The sequence below is a fragment of the Mus caroli genome, unplaced genomic scaffold (genome assembly GCF_978045245.1).
Source record: "Mus caroli unplaced genomic scaffold, Mus_caroli_1 scaffold_5, whole genome shotgun sequence".
Taxonomy (NCBI): Eukaryota; Metazoa; Chordata; class Mammalia; order Rodentia; family Muridae; genus Mus; species Mus caroli.
Window position 1 is genome coordinate 22543858 of NW_028227260.1, and position 20394 is coordinate 22564251.

The 20394-nt window shown below is 37.2% G+C and overlaps 1 long non-coding RNA gene across 1 annotated transcript; it reads left to right on the forward strand.

The window, feature by feature from the left end:
- The first annotated feature begins 1100 nt into the window (after nt 1-1100).
- Nucleotides 1101-20378, forward strand: LOC147004503 (uncharacterized). The gene is made up of 6 exons (XR_015047071.1): nt 1101-1358; nt 5581-5629; nt 15914-16080; nt 16236-16313; nt 18067-18184; nt 20298-20378. It is a non-coding gene; the product is annotated as an uncharacterized LOC147004503 (long non-coding RNA).
- Nucleotides 20379-20394: the final 16 nt, after the last annotated feature.

Consider the following 20394-nt stretch of genomic DNA (forward strand, 5'->3'; position numbering starts at 1 on the left):
CTGTACTTGAAGATTCCCATCCTTTTCATGACACAGGTAGAGTTACTTGTTTTATCTGCCTCAGTTTATTGATCTTGTCATAGGGATCCTGTTTTGACCTCTTGATCTTTTTTTTTTTTATAAGAGACAGAGCCTAGTGGTAAAGACAGGTAGAGTTGAAGAAAGCATACTCTGAAGCAGTGGGAATGGCCCACGGTCAAAGAGACTGTTTTCTGGCTCTACATTTTAGGTAGACTTTTTTAAAAAATAAAACCTATTATGTATTTTATGTGTATAGGCATTTTGTCTGCATATACATTTTTCAGTCTGTATACTACATGTGTGCCTGATGACTGAAATGAACAGGAGAGGACATACAATTCCTGGGACTGAAGATGCAGACAGTTGATTGCTCCCATGTGGGTGCTGGCAATCAAAGCTGAGTCCTCCAGAGTAGTCAGTTCTCTTAATTTCTGAGCCTGCTCTCTAGCACCATTTTAGGAAGACTTAAAAAAAAATAGATCTAAAGCTTCTAGAACAATAAACCTTTTGTATGGGACATTTTCTTCTCTGATGACTGACAGACACATTTGCTTTGACAGTTACAAGGAAAGGGGATGACATTATATCTTGGTTCTTTATCAGACAGACTCTCGCTAGATAATAATCTTTTTTTTAATTAGGTATTTTCTTCATTTACATTTCAAATGCTATCCCAAAAGTCCCCCATACCCCCCCCACTCCCCTACCCACCCACTCCCAATACTAATCTTATAAAATTTTGAGCTCTGGGGATTAGGTTTAGATAACAATCTATTTATTAATGATCTTCAGAGTATTTTAGAGGATCACATCTTCACTCTGGGCTAGAGAGATTGTTGGCATCCATTGCTCCAACCTGTGATTAGAGCTCTGCAGTGCCAGTTACTGGGTTTACATGCTGTTGGTTCTGAGTCCAGCCCCAGTGTCTTCTAGTCCTGGTAATATCTAACTAGCTATCTCACATTCTCACATTGTGGAGTAAACATTCAACAGTTTCTAGTTTCCATTCCTCCAACTTGACTTCAAACAACATGCCATAGCCTTGAACTCATCTGTCTGGTACTTAGAACTTGGATGTGCTGTAGCTGAGCAGTGAGGAGGAGTGAGCAGAATCAGGCCTGCACACCTGACCTCTGCTGTTTGCATTCACACCTGTTTGGTGCTCATTCCTGCTTCTGAAAATCACCTGAGGACAGGCCCCTTTTGTTGCCAACTCTATTTTCCGGGTCAAGGGTTTTTCCTGGCAATGTCAGCTCTGGACTGTTGCTACTGCATCTTGGTAATGGAGGAGATCACAGATTTTTTTACAGCACAATAAAACTAGATTTGGGCAGAAGGTAAGCAGCTTTAATATACTCTGTCTCATATGCTTTTATGAATGTTTAGGCATTGTTATTAAATTTTGAATTCTGTTGTAAATCTTGTGAGTACATGTAATCTTGTTTTGTCCATTTTACTTCTCTCTCTCTCTCTCTCTCTCTCTCTCTCTCTCTCTCTCTCTCAGATGTAGTGAAGACTTGTTTTCTATAGACTCCATATCTTTGGATTGAATCAAATATATAAATTGAATATGTACTAAAACATACAGATTTTTTTCCTATGATTAACCCTTAATAGCTATACACGTAAAATTTACTTTATATTACTATATATTATATATAGAAGATACTATATATTGCTATATGTAAGTAATACAACTAATCTAGAAATGAGTGAAAGGAATTTCAGATGATGTATATAAAGTCTGTGTAAACATTTCCACCATTTTATGTAAGGTCTGGGCCATCTTTGGACTTTGATATCTTCAGGGATCCTTCCATTTAAATAGTGGTTTAAACTAACCATTCCCTGCTTTGGTGGTCAACAGAGTAATTGGAATTATAGAATACTGTATAAAGAAAAAGATATCATAATTCCTGCCACTCAACCATTTTATATAAATCTACAGCAGTTCAGTAACTATACAAGGAGCATAATAATAGGTGTTAATTTTATTGAAGATGGATTTTAATTTGCCTAATTAAAATTGTGTGTGTTTTCCTGTATGATGCATGTATTTATGCAGCAGCATTGAAATGCATGCATGTACAGAGGTCAGAGATTGACATTATCTTGGTTCTATTCACTCTACCTTAAAACAAAACAAAACAAAACAGCAAAACCAGGATTTCTCATTTGTTACTCTTCAGTCTTTCTAATTTTTATCTGAAACAGCTCATATGCACTGTGGTTTAATACTATATGTATCCCCATAACCAGAAAAAGTTGAGATACAACTTTTCCTTACACGAAGCAGCAAAGCATAGCCTCTGCTTTCACCAATGAAGCTGTCCATCAAGATAAAGAACTATCTGGTAGACTTCAACAACAGAAGCAGTATGTATTATTATTTAAAAACAAAAGCTATTAGCAAAATTTAATTAATCCTTTATATATCTATTATGACAGACACTGTTATTGCAAGATATTGAACACCACAAAGCTGGGCCTATGGTATTGAACATGAGTTATAGTGTGGTGATGTATCTCTAACTGCCCAAAGATTTGCAGGAAACAGAGGGCTTGAGCGAAACTTCCTGGAGTTAATTGAAATTGCAATCTCAGGAAGAAGAAAGGAAAGGTTGAATCTAGATTTCCTTTTATTTATTTTTCTTGTCAGCAAATTCTGACACTAAACTCTCACACAGAGTTCTGAGAAGTAATTTCAGACAAAAATGATTGTGAAACAGCCAGATCAGCGATGTCACACTAAGTTGGTGTTTCTTTCTGCCTTCCTAACTTCAAACCTGGAGAAATATTAGGCTGGATATGGTGGCACACACTCCTAATCCCAGCATTCCAAAGTCTACAGAATGATTGACATTTAATAAAAAGTCTTTGTATTTGTGTTCATTTACATAGGTAACATTTTTCCATATTTTCTTTTGAGACAGGGTCTCACCATGTTGCCCTGGGAGGCCTCAAATACCCACCCAGTGGTGTAAAATAGTATGTGATAAATTTTTAGTGAAAAATGCATTACACTTAATGAATTTTAGTTATAGTATCAAGCATCATATCAGGACTTTTAGAAACCAGAGGAATTTTAGACATCCTCGGTTTATTTTCCATCAATTTAAAGTTTGCTTGGTGTTGGATTGCAAGGCCAGTCTCTTTCATACACACGTATGGGAGTTCCACCCCCCAGCTCATAAGGGACCATTTCTTAGGCAAAGTGAAGAGGCAATTTTTGTGTAAATAGAGGGTAAATGACTTAACAGTAAAAGATATTTGCTATTATTTATTAATTATACACAACAATATGTTTCATTATGACACTTTCATATACGCATGCATTCTGAACACACTTATTCCTACAGCCCTTTCTTGTCTTTCCATTGCCCATCCCTTCCTCTTCCTAACAAGTCCCCCTTCCATGATGAGATCTTTCCTTCGTTCTTTGTACCTCTCTTCTTTCCTCCCTCTTTCCTTCCTTCCTCCCTCCCTCCCTCCCTTCCTTCCTTCCTTCCTTCCTTCCTTCCTTCCTTCCTTCCTTCCTTCCTTCCTTCCTTCCTCCTTTCCTCCTCCCTGCCTCTCTATTGAATTTAGTTATGGCTGCTTACAGGACCATGGATAATGGTTGTTTTCTGGACACCTTGTCAGTGATTACAGCACTGAAGAATATGTCTCTATCTGCCCTGGGCAACCATAAAATGGATGGCATTTGAAGACCCAATCAATAATTTTTTCTTGGTTCATTTTTTTCTTTTTTCTTTCTTTCTTTCTTTCTTTCTTTCTTTCTTTCTTTCTTTCTTTCTTTCTTTCTTTCTTTCTTTCTTTCTTTTTGTGCTTGGAAATGAACCTACTACCTTATACATGTTATACATACATTGTACCACTGAGCTATATCATCACACCTGAAATATTTTTTCAGTCTCAGGAGAGTTAAGGAAACTGCATAAAATTTCAGAGCTGACTATAAAGCAAGACTCCAGAATAGAACCCAGGTTTTATAATTGCTCTTTTTCTACATAGAGGTATTTGACACTCAAAACAATGATGCCTTTGCATAGTATATACCGAGAAAACATAAACTCATTAATCATATACTTACCTGTAGATTATCATTTGATTTGTAGTGTGATGAGTCACATAATAGACTATCACTGGCATGCTAAGAGGCTATATCAGGAAGTAATCAAATGGGAAAGTCTTTCAGATATAATTTCCTCTGAGAATTTTTAAGCAAATAGAACTTTGAGGGCTGATTTGCTTTGAATGCAAATTTTCTCATGATAGTTGGTACTTTTTTTGTGGCTAAAGCTAAAGCTCCTCCTACTTAAAGACAAGTTTTAGTTCTAAGGTCATTTAAAAGCCATTAAGCTTAGAAGCTGTTCCTTGAGGCAGACTTCAGTGGTATTTTGGAAGAATTTGATTACATCTGGACACACTATTCACATCGGGTAAGTCTTGGAGTTTTATTTGGGTATGAAATTTGCTAATGACAAGTAACTTGTTTCGAGTAATTGCTTATTTTGCTTTAATCATCTCTGCTTAAAGGCACACGAATCATTTGTGTGTGGGGTTGGGGAGAAGTACTACATGTTTGAATTAGTATTAGTATGTCATGAATAATATTGCTCAATTTTTATTAGCTTGTATTTTCTTTCTATAAAATCTTACCTTTTTTGAGCAACAGTGGTCCTTTGAAAATACTTGCTTTTCAGAGTCCTCTAAGACTACTTTCTATGTGATTATGTAGTATAAGTGAGAAGGTTCCATTTTCAGAAACATTTCTTTCTTAAGAGACAACCATAGATCCTGTCTATGAGAAATGATTTATATTTGATGTTTTGATTCATTTTTGAGGGCATGCATATCCTCGGTATGTGTGGCTTCATTTATTCATATATTCTAATTACATGTATAATAGGGTTTTGAAAAGAATAGTTCAAGTTTCACCATCTTGGTTATAATATGTACTAACATCTAGTATTTTCCCTGAAAGAACAAGTACTAATAGTTAACACTGAAATATGCCAGCCAATTTATACACTGCAGTTGTTTTCAATTAGGTTTCTTTTCCATGTTAGTTTTGTGTTTTATAAACAAGAAGGCACATAAAACCAGAACATTAACACCAAGAGCTTAATCTGCTATTTTCTTCCCATTTTGTTAGCATTTATTAAGTGGACAAAACAATGGGTTTCATTATGATATTTTAGACATGTATATACTATACTGAGATCATCGAATATTGTAATGAGCTTTAAGACTCAAGAATAACATTAATAAATTAGTATTAGTATTGCTGGGTTTTTTGTTAGGGATAGCACTAAGCCAAGTGCTATCCCTAACAAAATAATAACCAAGAATGCAGGGTTTTGTTTAGATCTTCCTTGTATATGCCTGTTTAGTAGCTTTCCTGATTTGAGTTTCTTTATTTATAAAATAAACCAGATATTCAATGTATCTCTGCCTGATATTATGAAATGTCATCTAATTGTTATATATGATTACTTAAACAGTGGGAGAAATCAAAGAAGAGGCAGAAATTCTTATAATGTCAATATTTTACAGGTGAATGAAACCTGCTCTCAGAATATCTTGTTATTCTTGCTACAACTTGGTAAGAGTTGAAGTGGAATAGGGTGCTTCTGGGGTATTTTTTCATGAAATTCATAGAATGTGGCCCCTGGATATAGAAGAAGCAGATGGAAAAGAAATCGAATTACTATATTAAATGTTCCATGGTAGTTTTTGGTGTGCATTATCCATTAACCGTTTCATAAGCTGTATGGTAACAAATGGTATTGTTTTTCCTGTCTATGTAAGAAAATAGGGATGTAAAGAGTTGAAGGACCTTGCTCAGATTTATATGTCTATTTCCCTTACTCCATTTTGATATTGAGACTAAAACCTATGCTGGAGAGATGGATAATGTACAGTGTCATATAGAATCAGAATGCAGATAAATATACACTATAACTTAGGAGATAGAGGACATGTGTATGCTGTGACTATTATCTTCATTGAATTGCAATTGTAGCTTTCCAAAATATTTTCATTTGGATGTAAAGTATTCATGTTTGTTTCCATATAATCAGGGAAGTAAAGACAAGAATGTAAGAATGCCTATAACCCTAGGAGAGTTCATGTATGAACTCTTTAATTGCCTACTGCCCAAGGAAGCAGTGTGGAAGGGAAGAGGGGGTTCAGATATTAGATTGATGTAGGTTTGGATTAAATTCTCATTGTACTTACTCTTTTTTAAATTAAGTATTTATTTCATTTACATTTACAATGCTATCCCAATAGTCCCCCACATGCTCCCCCCCACTCCCCCCTCCCACTTCTTGGTCCTGGCATTCCCCTGTATTGAGGCATATAAAGTTTGCACGACCAATGGGCCTCTCTTTCCACTGATGGGTGACTAGGCCATCTTCTGATACATATGCAGCTAGAGAAACGAGCTCTGGAGGGGGGGGGTACTGGTTAGTTCATATTGTTATTTCACCTATAGGGTTGTAGATCCCCCCAGCTCCTTGGGTACTTTCTCTAGCTCCTCCATTGGGGGCCCTGTGATCCATCCAATAGCTGACTGTGAGCATCCACTTCTGTGTTTGCTAGACCCCGGCATAGTCTCACAAGAGACAGCTATATCTGGTTCCTTTCAGCAAAATCTTGCTAGTGTCAGCATTTGGAAGCTGATTATGGCAGTCTCTAGATGGTCCATCCATTTGTCTCAGCTCCAAACTTTGTCTCTGTAACTCCTTCCATGGGTGTTTTGTTCCCAATTCTAAGAAGGGGCAAAGTGTCCACACTTTGGTCTTCGTTCTTCTTGAGTTTCATGTGTTTTGCAGATTGCTTCTTGTATCTTGGGTATTCTAAGTTTCTGGGCTAATATCCACTTATCAATGAGTACATATTGTGTGAGTTCTTTTGTGATTGGGTTACTTCACTCAGGATGATGCCCTCCAGGTCCATCCATTTGCCTAGGAATTTCATAAATTCATTCTTTTTAATAGCTGAGTAGTACTCCATTGTGTAAATGTACCACATTTTCTGTATCCATTTCTCTGTTGAGGGGCGTCTGGGTTCTTTCCAGCTTCTGGCTATTATAAATAAGGCTGCTATGAACATAGTGGAGCATGTGTCCTTCTTACTGGTTGGAACATATTCTGGATATATGCCCAGGAGAGGTAGCTTATACATGAAGACTGAGCTCTTAGAGATTCAGTTTCCTCTTGAGTAAAACATAAGTGCAGTCACTTAGTACAATACTCATATGCAACAAGTCGCAATAGAGAAGATTAGTGTTCTTTATTTATATTTTAGAGATGGGAGACTAAAGGTTATTCTATACAGTGTCAAGTGAACAGGTATGGAGTAGATATTAATCAGACGATCTCATGAATTAATATAATATTAGCATTAAGTCTCTGCAGGAAAGATAGCCTGTACTTCAAAAGCATAAAACAGAGTGTCCCCACTGAGGCTTCTGCAGGTGAAACCTCAGCTAAGATCTGAAGAAGGAAAGAAATGGTACTAATCAGGACACAACCATTTATAATCCTTCTGGATTGTATCCAGCTCCTTTGCATTCTCTTGGGTGGTTATGACAAATTCCCTCCTTCCTTCCCTCATTCCCTCATTCCCTCCCTACTTTTATTTTATAGAGCCATTCATTTTCCTCTTAACCTGTGCTTTTTGTCCTGTCTTAATGGAAAAAGTAGCCTTTTATCTATTGAGATTTAAATTTCACCTGTTTTAGATCCCACAACATCATACAACCTTCAGATTTAAGCTCAGTTCAGTATCCACTTTTAATCTTCAGGATTAAATCCAAGTCTTAGAACATGGCCCAAAAGGCATGCCTATGTACATCTTACACCATAGCCGAACAATTCACTGTAGACCCCTGAATGTGTTAAGTTTTATCTATTCTTTGTATTTAATAATCATTTCCCACAGAGGACACACCATTTCCCCCCAATACATCCTCATCTTGTTGGCCAAGACTTCCTTCTCATCTGTGAGACAGATTGCATTCCAGTTGCTTTAATGTGTCACGGTACACCACAACTCTCAAAACCAGACTGAGTACTTACCTGTTCTCTTGGCTTCTAAGTGCCCACCACTTTCCTGGAATTTACCATATCATTTTATAATTAGCCATTATGTGAGTCTGGGGCACAAACAAATGTGGGTGTGTAAGAAACTTCCACTTTAAAATGTTTATCAAGCTATCTTATAGTCAACATTCTTCCAAGAAAGGAAAATACACAATTTTAGTTATTAGTTGGGCCTCCCCCATCCTATTGATACCAGATAAGCCCATCCTTTGCTACATATGCAGCTTGAGCCATGGGTCCCTCCATGTGTTTTCTTTGATTGGTGGTTTAGTCCCTGGGAGCTCTGGGGGGGTCTTGTTGGTTGATACTGTTGTTCTTCCTATCGGGTTGCAAACCCCTTGAGCTCCTTTAGTCCTTCCCCTAACCTCTCCATTGGAGTCCCTATGCTCAGTCTGATGGTTGGCTGCAAGTATTTGCATCTGTATTGGTCAGGATCTGGCAGAGTCTCTCAGGAGACAGCTATATCAGGCAAGCACTTCTTGTCAGCAAGCACTTCTTGATATCAGCAATAGTTACTGGGTTTTGTGGCTGCATATTGGATGGATAGCCTGGTGGGGCAGTCTCTAGATGGCTTTTACTTTAGTCTCTGCTCCACTCTTTGTCCCTGTATTTCCTTTAGACAGGAGCAATTCTGGGTTAAATATTTTGAGACAGGTAGGTGGTCCCATCCCTCAACTGGGGACCGAGTCTAACCTTTGGATAAGGTCTCTACAGGTTCTTTCTCCCTTTTGTTGGATATTTCAGCTAATGTCATCCCTGTTGTGTCCTGAGAGCCTGTTGCTTTCCTGACATCTGGGACTTTCTGTTGGCTACTCCAGTCCCCCATTCACCATTGCTGCACACCTCTGTTCAATTTCCTGACCCTCTGTACATATCTCCCATCTCCCCCCACACCTGATCCTGTCCCCCTTTTGTCCCTTCCCCTCTTCTCTTCCTCCCAAGGCTCTCCCATCCTCTACCTCCTGTGATTATTTTGTTCCCCTTTCTAAGTAAGACTGAAGCATCCACACTTTGGTCTTCCTTCTTCTTGAGCTTTATATGGTCTGTGAGTTGTATTGTGTGTATTCCAATCTTTTTTCCTAATATCCACTTATCAGTGAGTACATACCGTGTAGAGTCAAAAGGTATGTGTAACTAAGTCCTTGTTAAGGTGTGCTCTTACCAATTATTCATTTATACTTATCTTGGCTTTATGTGTTCCCTGTAAGATGATCTGAACTTCTTCAATTCCCCCATTCCCTCTGGAATTCAGAGCCTCTTCTTCTTTAATCATTATTGTTATGTGCATGTATGTGCATTTTATATTATTTTATAAGAGACAATAGCAGCATAGAGCTTAAAGGCATCTCCAAGACACTAATGGAGCATGTTTGTACTTTAAATTACTGTTAGTTAAATGTGATTAGATCACCATGTATCCCATAATGCTGTGATGTAAATTAAGAAAGTCACTGCAGGGATATGCTTAGATTATCAAAAGTATGTAAAGTATCTTTCTGGGAGATTAGTTCTTTCTTTGACTGGCACCAGACTTCAGCCTTTTCCCTTTTCAAACATAAGATTTCTGGGGAAATTCCAATCCCAAGGGACTATTGTTTCCATGTTCCAACATTCAAATGGAGGGTACACAGATAACATCATTACCACCAAGCCAACAATTATACACAAAGCTCTACTCCCTTAGCTAAATTCATTAGTAATCCATTAACAACTAAATTCGGCAAACCGTAATTGATCTTAAGGACACTGCTTGGACAAAGGCTTAGTGACAAAACAAGATCCTGTTTTTCAAAACCTCAATACAGGAGATAAAACTGAACTTGTTAGTACAGAACAAAGAGTAAAAAGCATAGATTGCCACGCTGAAGGTTTTGCATGTTTCTCTTTAAAATCGTGGGTTTTTTGCAAATTGCACACACTTAATTCATACTATTTATAACTCTCTCCCCCTCAAACTCTTCCCATGTTCTCCTGTTCAATCTCAAATTCAAAGCCTTTTGTTCCTTAATCATCATTGTTATGTACCCTGTACATTACTTTATAAGAGACAGTAGCAGCATACAACTTAAAGGTACACTATCCCAAAAGAACCAGGTAACATTGCATCTCAGTTCCATCACTTGCCAATTAATGAGACTCCAAGACATTAATGTAGCATATTTGTACTTCAAATTACTTTTTTTTGTCAAAGTGGATTAGATCAATATGCATCCCACAATGTTGTGCTGTAGATTAAGAAAATCACTGCAGTGAGATGCTTAGAGAAGCACATTCAGTGCAGAGTTATCATTATAAATCATTCAGTAAAACAGTGGGAAGGCATTAGGAGAGTTTGTATATAATTGAACTTTTCAAAGATTGAACATACTACATTAGGGAGAATTTGATGTATCTTAAGTTGGAAAATGTATCTGGAGGTTATAGTACTTGCCCAGGCAAAAGACTCTGAAGGCTAATATCATGGGAACTGCAGGAAATATGCCATGATACAGATGTAATAGACAAGTATTTAAAGGAGATTAAATAAAAGATTTAAAACTCTTTAGCATGATACATGCTGGTGTAATTGTGGTGGGTGTAAGTGGAAGGAATTTAAACTGGCCTGTAAAGTGCTGGCTTGAGAAATTAAACTATCACAGATTAAAGAGGAAAATGAAGATGAATTGCTCTCATGTTTTCAGTATTCATAATCTTCAGATGATTCGTGTTTATTGAAGCAGAGAAAATTGGATGATTTCCTTCATATGTAGCTTTAAAGTGTATTGATGGTTGGTGTATTTTAAGATAATTTCCACAAAAGAGTTCAGTCCTGCTCCAGGAAAAATATGCTTTCCTCTCCACATCTTTCTTTGGTAAGCCTGGCATTTATACAACTGAAAAAAAAATCTTACTGAGAAAAAAATCTTTTGGTGTCTGATACTGTGGAAGCATCAAAGATATTATAATAATTCATTGGTAACTTTGTCTTACATTGGAAGTCTGATGACTTGTCAAGGAATCTTTGGGAAAACAACAAAAAAATATGTATAGTCCTTATAGTGTGAGCATAGAACACAAGTACACAGGTTCCTAAGAAGTAGATGAAGAACTAACCAGGTGCTCTAATATTTAGAGTCTTGAGTAGCAAACCAAGGATTCTCATTCTTATTCCTGAATTTTAAAATAAGAAAGGAAGCATGGATGATTCTTAGGTTGAAAGTTACATAACTAGATTCAGACTTTCAAACCAACTATGTACATTTAGCTTACAACGTGGAAAGAGGTGGTGTGAGGCAGAGAGTAAACTCAAAGAGAAGTATTAAGAAACTACTAATCTTCCACCACCAGCAGCACTGAGAAAGAATGAAAAGAACCTAGTGTAATAGTCAAAGGTATGCCAACAAATATGAGCACATATGAGAGCTTTTACATTAGAAGGTATAAATATATCTCCTTCTACTAACTAGAGAGACTGGAGAAAACAATAAATGAAGGTATTTATTGCAAAATGGAAATATGTAGGAATTATCCATTTTGGCACTTTCAATTTTTTAGTGTGTGTAGTGAATGTGTTCTATACACAATTATGTGTTGGCCAGAGGTTGGTGGCAGGTGGCTTACATTATTGCTTTTTCACCTTGTTCTTTGAGACATGGTCTCTCCCTGAACCCAGAGCTTATCAGTTAGTCTAGAATGGCTATACACTGAGCCTTGGGAACCTGCCTATCTCTGCTCTCTTTCTCATTTACTTGCATAACTATGCCCAGCTTTGATGTCTGTGCTGGAGATCCAGACTCAGATCCTCATGCTTGCACATCAGGCACTTTGCTGAGACATCTCCTCCACCCTCCATTTTGCTTTTAATGTAAAAATCAAGGGCATGTGGGTGCTGAATGAGGATACATGTACCAAAGAGAATATAGCTTTGTACTTACAAAGAATGAAATGAATCTTTACATGTAGTAAAGTTTTGAATACTACTGAGGGCTAATTTAACCTTGAATGCTGTATATTTACCACGGACCTAATCTACTGTGAGACTTCTTTCACCAACAATTGCTACCTGTTCAGGTGCAAGTGCAAAGAAAATACAAGTCAGATTTGCATAGAAATGTCTTTTATTTTATTTTATTTTATTTTATTTTATTTTATTTTATTTTATTGAGAATAGATTCTTCATAAAATACACCCGGCCACAATTTCCCCTCTCTCTACTTCTCCCAGCTTCTCCCTATCACCCCTCTTCCTCAGATTCATGCCCCCTGTTTCCTCTTCCAAAAAGAACAGGCCCCCGTACTTTTAAGTTATGATCAAATAAACAAGGGGCACCTGAGTCTGAGGGATGTTAAGGCTGTCTGAATAATATAAAGATAGAAATAAAGCAAAATCTGGCTCATGAATTGGGAAAAGAAATATAGATCCATGAACTGAAAGTTTTCCCAAGCTGAAAAATAGTGACTGAAAATACTTAAAAACATAAACTGGGAGGGAAGTAGATTGGTAGAAGGCAAGTGTGTGTTTGTAATTTTTCATAGGTGCCTCATTGTCTTTGTATACTGTTTCAAGTAAATGAGGAGGGCTCAGGAGGTACTGAAGTATCAGCATCCCATTTTCATCCAAGGTGCGAAGGAGGTGGCATCCATTGGAAACAATTTATTAGATACTCAGTCAAAAGAAGATAAGCCATACTCTCTGGAGATGTTATTCAACTGCAAGGGTTGAGATCAACGTCTACCCACTCCTCTCAAGTTACAATGATAAACCAACATATGATTCTACCAAAATCTTTACTGGGGAACCAATGAGCTTATCCAACTTACTTACAGTCACGTGGGTTTATTGACTGAATACTGGTAACCCCTAAACGGCCACACTGGAAAGTCTTTACACAGCACAGATGATCACTTCACTATAGATAAATAGATGGAAGCCCAATCATGTAGTCTTTCCCAGGCTATTAATAGCTTCCTTCCTGTACCCCTTGATTTATAACAATATCACATAAAAGAAGCTGGGACATATTGCCAGACACTCTAAACCCCTCCTTCTAAAAGGAAATACAAACAGTCCACAGACCCAATTATGATGGATCTTTGCAACTAGGCTCAGAAGATCTCCTGATGGTAACAGGCTCAGCCCTACAAGTAATCCTCTCTCCAAGGTCGGTTTGATTTTGCTTATCTAGCATTGATTAAATGTTAAGCTGTATGTATGATTTCTTCTTATATTACTTGGATATTTGAGGATAAGTTGGTGTAAACTTTGAAACGGTTTTTATACACATTGCCAAGTTGACATCTAATTTGACTTTTATTGGTTTTTTCTTTCTTTTTCCTTTTTATCTTAGGTATTTTCTTCATTTACATTTCAAATGTGATCCCGAAAGTATACCCTCCCCTAGCCCTGCTCCCCAACCCACCCACTCCTACCTCCTGATTCTTGCATTCCCCTGTACTGGGGTATATAATCTTCCCAAGACCAAGGGCCTCTCCTCCCATTAATGGTGTACTAGGTCATCCTCTGAAATTACTGGCTCTGTTGATGTACAGAATTTTGCTTTGATTTCATAGCCTAGGGTTAGTGGGTGGTAGGGTGTGTGAAGATTTCATAGCATCATTGCCAGAAGTCAACAGTGGTCCTGGGCCTCACTGAACTACTTGTCCTATCATGCTTGAGGTGTTCCATTCATCTGCTTGATCAAAGGAAGCTCTGTAGCAAGACCATTCTGTAGTAGGATGAAAAATAAGATGAGAAGGGGAAAAAGGTCTATTCTCTTGGAAGGCCAAATTCGAAGATAAGAGATATCCTGGCCATTTGCATCTTTTAGCCAAGAAATTTAACAACACAGTTTGTGGACCTGAAAGGACAGTTTGAAATGCCATTCTAAAATCTGGGTCTTCATTTAGCCTGGCTATATGCCAGCTGAAACTTGGTTTCTCCAATGTCTGAAGCCAGCATCTTGCCATCTCAGCCAGTTCACCTCAAATATGACTGCTGTATCAATTCACCCTTCTACTGGTAACAAGTGAAAAACCACACTTCAAAATAATTGTTTCTCTTCCTCTGCTACATCAATAGAACTTAGGGCAGGAAATATTGTGCCTTGTCTGTTTTCAGCACTGAGTGCAAAATGGAAGTTCAGGAAATGATGATTTGGATAGATGCCCATGACGGTGTCAGCAGTAATATAGTAAGCCAATGTGAATTTAAGGGTAGATTATGCAAACAAAAACTTTTGGGTTTATTTTGTTGAGAAAGCTCTAATGTCACTTGGGAAAGTGTCAGGCTTAGGCTCAACACAGCTGTCAAAAACAAAAATACATGAAGCATGCAGACCTATCACTTGGGACTAAGATAAGCATTTAAAGTCCTTAAGTTTGAGGAGGGTGTATGCAAAGCATCAATACTTTTAAATCACTGAATTCAATGCAATGAAGGTATTCAGTTTGCTGAGAAATGAGAAAGGTCTTTGTACAAACGAGTTAAAAATAATTTTAAAAGAGAAAACTTGTTGAAAGGTAACTTTAACCTTCAATTTATATATGGAAATGATTCTTCTGAAACCAAGTTATTAATAAAAACTATATTGAAAATGAACATCTTACTGGGCATGGAGGTTCAGTTCTGTAATCTTAGTCCTCTGCCACTAGAGGCCCCAGGATCATGAGTCTGAATCCAGGCTGGAGTACGTTGTAGCAAACTGGAGGCTGCTGTGTGCTGCAGAACGAGTGTGAGGACTTAACACCTGGCTTAAAAAGGTGAAACCTTGTCATATCATAATTTAAAAGAAAAGAGAAGAAAAGTACTTTTAATATTTGGAAAATAATAGTAACAACTTATCCAAGCATATATTGGCTTCCAATTGTAGAAAAAGAAACATTAAATTTGTGAACACATTGTACCAACAACATAGTTAGGTCAGTGTCTTTCCACAATGTCAGAACTTACTGAATGCCAATATATTCACAATTCACATTCATTTCACCAGCTTTTTTTTTTTTTTTACCTGAATACTCTTGGTTTCACTTGGATTCATGACAACAGAAATTGCAAACTTTTATTCCATTTTAATTGTAAGTATACATACCATAAAGATTAAAAGGGGGTTAAAGAAACTTTAGGAGTCACAAAGCAAATTAAAGAGACATTGCAAAGAGTCAATGCAGGTAGCCAGCAACTAGATTAGATGAGAATCCAGATAGAATGGAAGTACCTGTACTGATGGAAGGCTGGAATATGCTGAGCTGAATTTGAAGATAGTTGAAAATTTGTCTCTTGGCAATCTTCTAGCCAGAGTATGTCCCAGGTACATTGATAGAGTAACCCATGGCAAAGGGATGGGTTGGTGCTAGGTTTCATTCTACAGTGCTTTCTTTTAAAACTGGACCTGTGTAGCTCTTGTTTTAATTGCTACATTTCATATATTTGGTGTGTCCAACATCTGGGAATTGTCCTCCTACTGTTTCTCATCCTGTTATGTATCTTGATAAATCTGCTAAATACAGGTGAGTCTGATTATCCATAGCATTTAATTCATCTAAACAAGGTGTCAAGTCATTCCACCTTGCCATCCATACCCTAAATGGAAAAACTCAAGGCACGGTACTAACAATAGTAACTCGGGTCAAGTGTCTGCTTTATACACCCAGGGGGAAAAATGAGGGAAAGGGAGAGAAAGAGGGAAAAGAGGGTCAGAAAGGAGAAAGCAAGGGGAGTAAGCCTGGAGATCAAGGGACAGGAGGAGGAAGCCAGCTTTGAGGAGCTGATGTGGTACTCTCTATGGTTTGCATTCCAAACAGGCTTCCAGGCTAAAGCAGAATAAACACAATCCTGCCTAGAGGAAAGCACTTACTAGAACTCTTTGGGACTGTGTTCTGCTACATTGCTTTATCCCTGACATTTTTCAAGATAACAAAAAGAAGACAAAAAGGAAAAGGAAAAAAAAAAACAGTCTAGTAGGACACAGGTACTCTGTTCTTGTTTTTCATTTTCAATTCAGAACTTTTTTCTGGTGCCTCACTCATTCAGACATGTAATTATATTTAAATCAGAAAACTTTTTTACAAAAATAATTTGCTTTGTAAAAATATAGTTTAAATCATTTCTCATGACTTTCTACAGAAATCATACACAGAAGAAAACAAAGGAAAATCCAGACTGCTTCCAGAAAATAGAGATTTCCAATTTTCTGGAGAAATGGTAGGTTTATTTATTTAGTTCTTTGTTTATTTGTTTTTCTGTGTCCCTGTGAACACATTCCTGAGTGAGTTTAAGTTGGTGTTAGAATCTGCTGAAGGATGTTAGTGTGTAACACAGGTGCAGTGAGCCACACTCCAGCCTTATGATTGTATAGCAAGCACTCTTAAATATTGTTTCATCCCTTCAGTCAGTCAGTCCTTCTGTCCGTCTGTCTGTCTATCTATGTATCTATGTATCTATGTATCTATGTATCTATGTATGTATGTATGTATGTATCTATCTATCTATCTATCTATCTATCTATCTATCTATCTATCTATCTATCTATCTATGACCATAAGTACCATGATACATCTATAGGGATAAGAGGACAACTTTTGGTAATCACTTCACTTGTTCTTGTCTATGAATTCTGGGGAATTGAACTCTGGTCATCAGATTTGGCAGCAACTACCTTTACTCACTGAGCTATGATTTTGGCCCCAAGTTTTCAAAAATAATACGATATAATTAGAAGTATGATAAGTTGGAAAAAAGCATCACAAAATGATTTTAACAAGTGAGAAACAGTTGATAATCATTGCTGAAAAGAAACATTGGTAGTTTCTCTCTGTGTGTCTGTATGTCTATATGTGTACACATAGGTATGTACATGAGTGTTCATAATATATGTATATGTATGACATGTGTGCACTCATGTGTGTGAGTGTGAATGCACATTTACCACAGTTCACATATAGAGGTAGGAGGACAATTTTGATTTTGATGCTTTTCATTATACCTTGTTTGAGATCAGGGTATCTCTTTTGTCATTTGCCAATACAGATGCCAGGCTAGCTAGCCCAGGAACATCCAACTCACTCTTACCGAGTATATAAAGCAGACACTTGTCTTGAATTACTCTATTGTTAGTGCCTTGACTCGAGTTTTTCCATTTAGGGTATGGATAGCAAGTTGGGATGACTTGGCAGCTTGTTTAGACAAGTTAGATGCTAGGGATAATCAGACTCACCTGTACTTAACAGATTTATCAATATTTCTGTCTCTAATTTGTTTTTCAGTAGCACTAGAATTAGGGAGCTGCAATGCCAATTTTTACATGGGTTCTGGGAATTTGAATTGGGGACCTCATACTTGGATGGCTAGCAATTTACCCACTGAGCTATCACCCATCCAACCCAAACTTTGGAAGATTCTAATTTTCTCAGATGAATGCTCATATTTCTCATGGTTCTCTTTGACAAATAATCTTAAATTACCCTGACCAGCATGTCTAAAATGTTATTACCCTGTTACTAAGTGTGCATGCCAATAATCTAAGGAATGGCCTTCCTACAAGATTTTCTATGTCTATATTTTAAAAAGAGAATAAATGAGAGATCACCACTCATATATAACTACTGTAATGCACAGCAAATTTCTCAAAGAAGATATTGTGTAGTTTGAAAAATCTGCAAGTTTGAGGTACCTTTTCTTGGTCTCTCATCAATGAAGACGGATTTAGCTCATTAGTAGTAACTCAATGGGATTGTAATAGTATGACATTATGTGTTTGTTTCCAAATTTTTATTTGTGTGTATCAATTGTATGTAATCATGGGTTTCATCATGTTACATACATGTGTATAACATTCTTTGATGCAACTCATCCAGTATTTACCATCTCTTATCCTCCCTCTTTTCCCTCTTAACCGCTTCTATTTACTCAACAATCGTCTTTCCTCTTTCATGTCAAATATTTTTTTCTGTTTTAGATTTCATACATGGAGAGAAAGCTTGCCTTTCTGACTTACATGATCATTTTGATGTAAAGGATCGTCTTTGTTTCAAGATTTAATTTCCTGGGGCTTAACCCTTTGGCCCTCCTAAGAGGTAAGCCTCACCTCCTCAGAACACAGACACTCTTGTTTCATGTCCAGGGAAAGGAGGAGAATTTGAGGTTTAAGTTGATCATCAATGGCCAATGATTTAATCAATCATGCCACTACATTAAACCCTTCATAAATCCCAAATATTTGGGTTCGGGGTGCTGCTGGGTAACTGAGTATGTGAAGGTGCCTAGAGAAGGCCCTGAAGCTCTGTGGCCTGTCTCACATACCATTCGATCCATTGAATTATTCATCTGCATATTCTGTGATATAATTTATAAAAACTGGAAACATTTAAGTGATGTGTTTCCTGAATTCTGTGAGTTATGGAAAAATGAGTGTAACTCAAGAAGGAGGTGATCAGAGGCCTGATTTGTAGCTAAGCTGTGTCAGGTATCAAACTGCTATGCTTTTTGAAATAAATTAGAGGATTTCCAGATAATATCTGTTACAGAATTGGTTGGTTACTGGAAGAAAAAAAATGCCTACATATTTGAATGACCAGAAATGAAATACTTTGTATGGTTCTGATTTTGTGAAAAATAGGAAAAATCCTTTGTTTTCATTTTCTACTCTTACTAGTTATGTGTACTTATTGTCTTCAAATTTTGCCCTGCCATTGTCTTTTGAACTTACATTAATTTGTAGGGATTCAGAATTCTCCTATATGAGTTCACTCATAGACAGCATCACTCACCTTCTCCTTGCTAAGTCTAATAGACTATTCTCATGCTTTGGGTTACCTAGCAGGAGATTCTGATACCACCTGTCACTGTTCTCATCCTGGGACTAGTTTCTCCACTTGGGAGAAATTGGGACACCACCAACTCTGAAGTGCTGGCCTCTGCTTTAGCCTACTTTGTCCCTTCCTCCTCATATACTAACCATTCCTATATCTAAGATTCTAGGCCATGATACCCTCTATTCTACATATCTACAGTATCTTACAAGTAACTTCCATTGTGCCTCAGTACATTCAGTGTTCTCATGCTTCTCACAATTATACCTCTAGCAATGGTTTTTATTTTCTAAAGTCAAGCATCTAACTGCCTACTTCTACTATTCACCTTTGGCTATTATTTAGGCACATTAAATGTAGCTATTATAAACTGAATTCTTAATTATCAGCCTCAGGCCCCAGAAATAATTATCTGTTGCATATGTCAAAATTGAGGCATTTCTCTTTGAAACTCCACACCCAATCCACCAGTGAATTATTCCTGCATTGCCTTTGCTGTCAACCTGTCCCAATTACTAACTGCTTTACTCTGAGTCATTGCATCTCTCCTTTCTGTTTCATGGTTAGCTTCCACTATATAGCAAGTTTAAGCCCAGCCACAGCTGCATTAAACTTTATTTCTAAAAGCAAATCACACACACACACACACACACACACACACACACACACACACACACATCTCAAATCAAAACACAGCACCCAAACCAGTATTTCCTATTCTCTGTCTCAATGGCCTTGCTATTCCTGGAATTACTAAGCTTATTACTGCTATAGGGCTTAAGATTGTGCAATTTTTTTTCTCCCTGGAAAATTCTTTCCGTTTATCTTACCCTTGTTAATTCCCTCAATGAGAATCTTAGTGTCACTTTCTCTACAAGGCTTTCCCTCATCATTCTATCAAAACTGAGCCACCATCTCTCTCATTCTTGATAGCCTGCTTTCCCTTTCTTTACAAAATCTATAATTATTTGATGAGTTTACCATCTGTTTCCAGCACAAGAAATGAAGGTAAATACTTTTTATTGCTCACTGTTGTAGGAAGTACTTCTAACAGTATGTGGCTGATAATAGGTTCCTAAATTATTTTCCATATTATAAAAATGTGATGCAAGTACTTAATTATATTTGCTAACATTTGCTTCTAGAACTGAAGATATAATATGATGCAATATAATATGAGATAGTAAATACAAGTTCCATATTCTTTCAGCCTGTGTCTTTTAGAGTTGAAAGAACAAAGTGGCAGAATAATTTCCAAGGACTCTAAAACTCACTGCTGCACATTGTGCATTGTGTTTGTAGTGAGTATTGAGGGACTGGACGACAGCCTGTTCTTTGCCTTTGAAGTTGTTTCACGATGTGAATGTTTTGGGTACAGGACACAGTATTTACAATCCAGTCTTTGAAAGCATCTGAGGAGTGTGGAGGAGGAGGAGGAGAAGGAAAAGGAGAAGGAGGAGGAGAAGAGGAGAGGA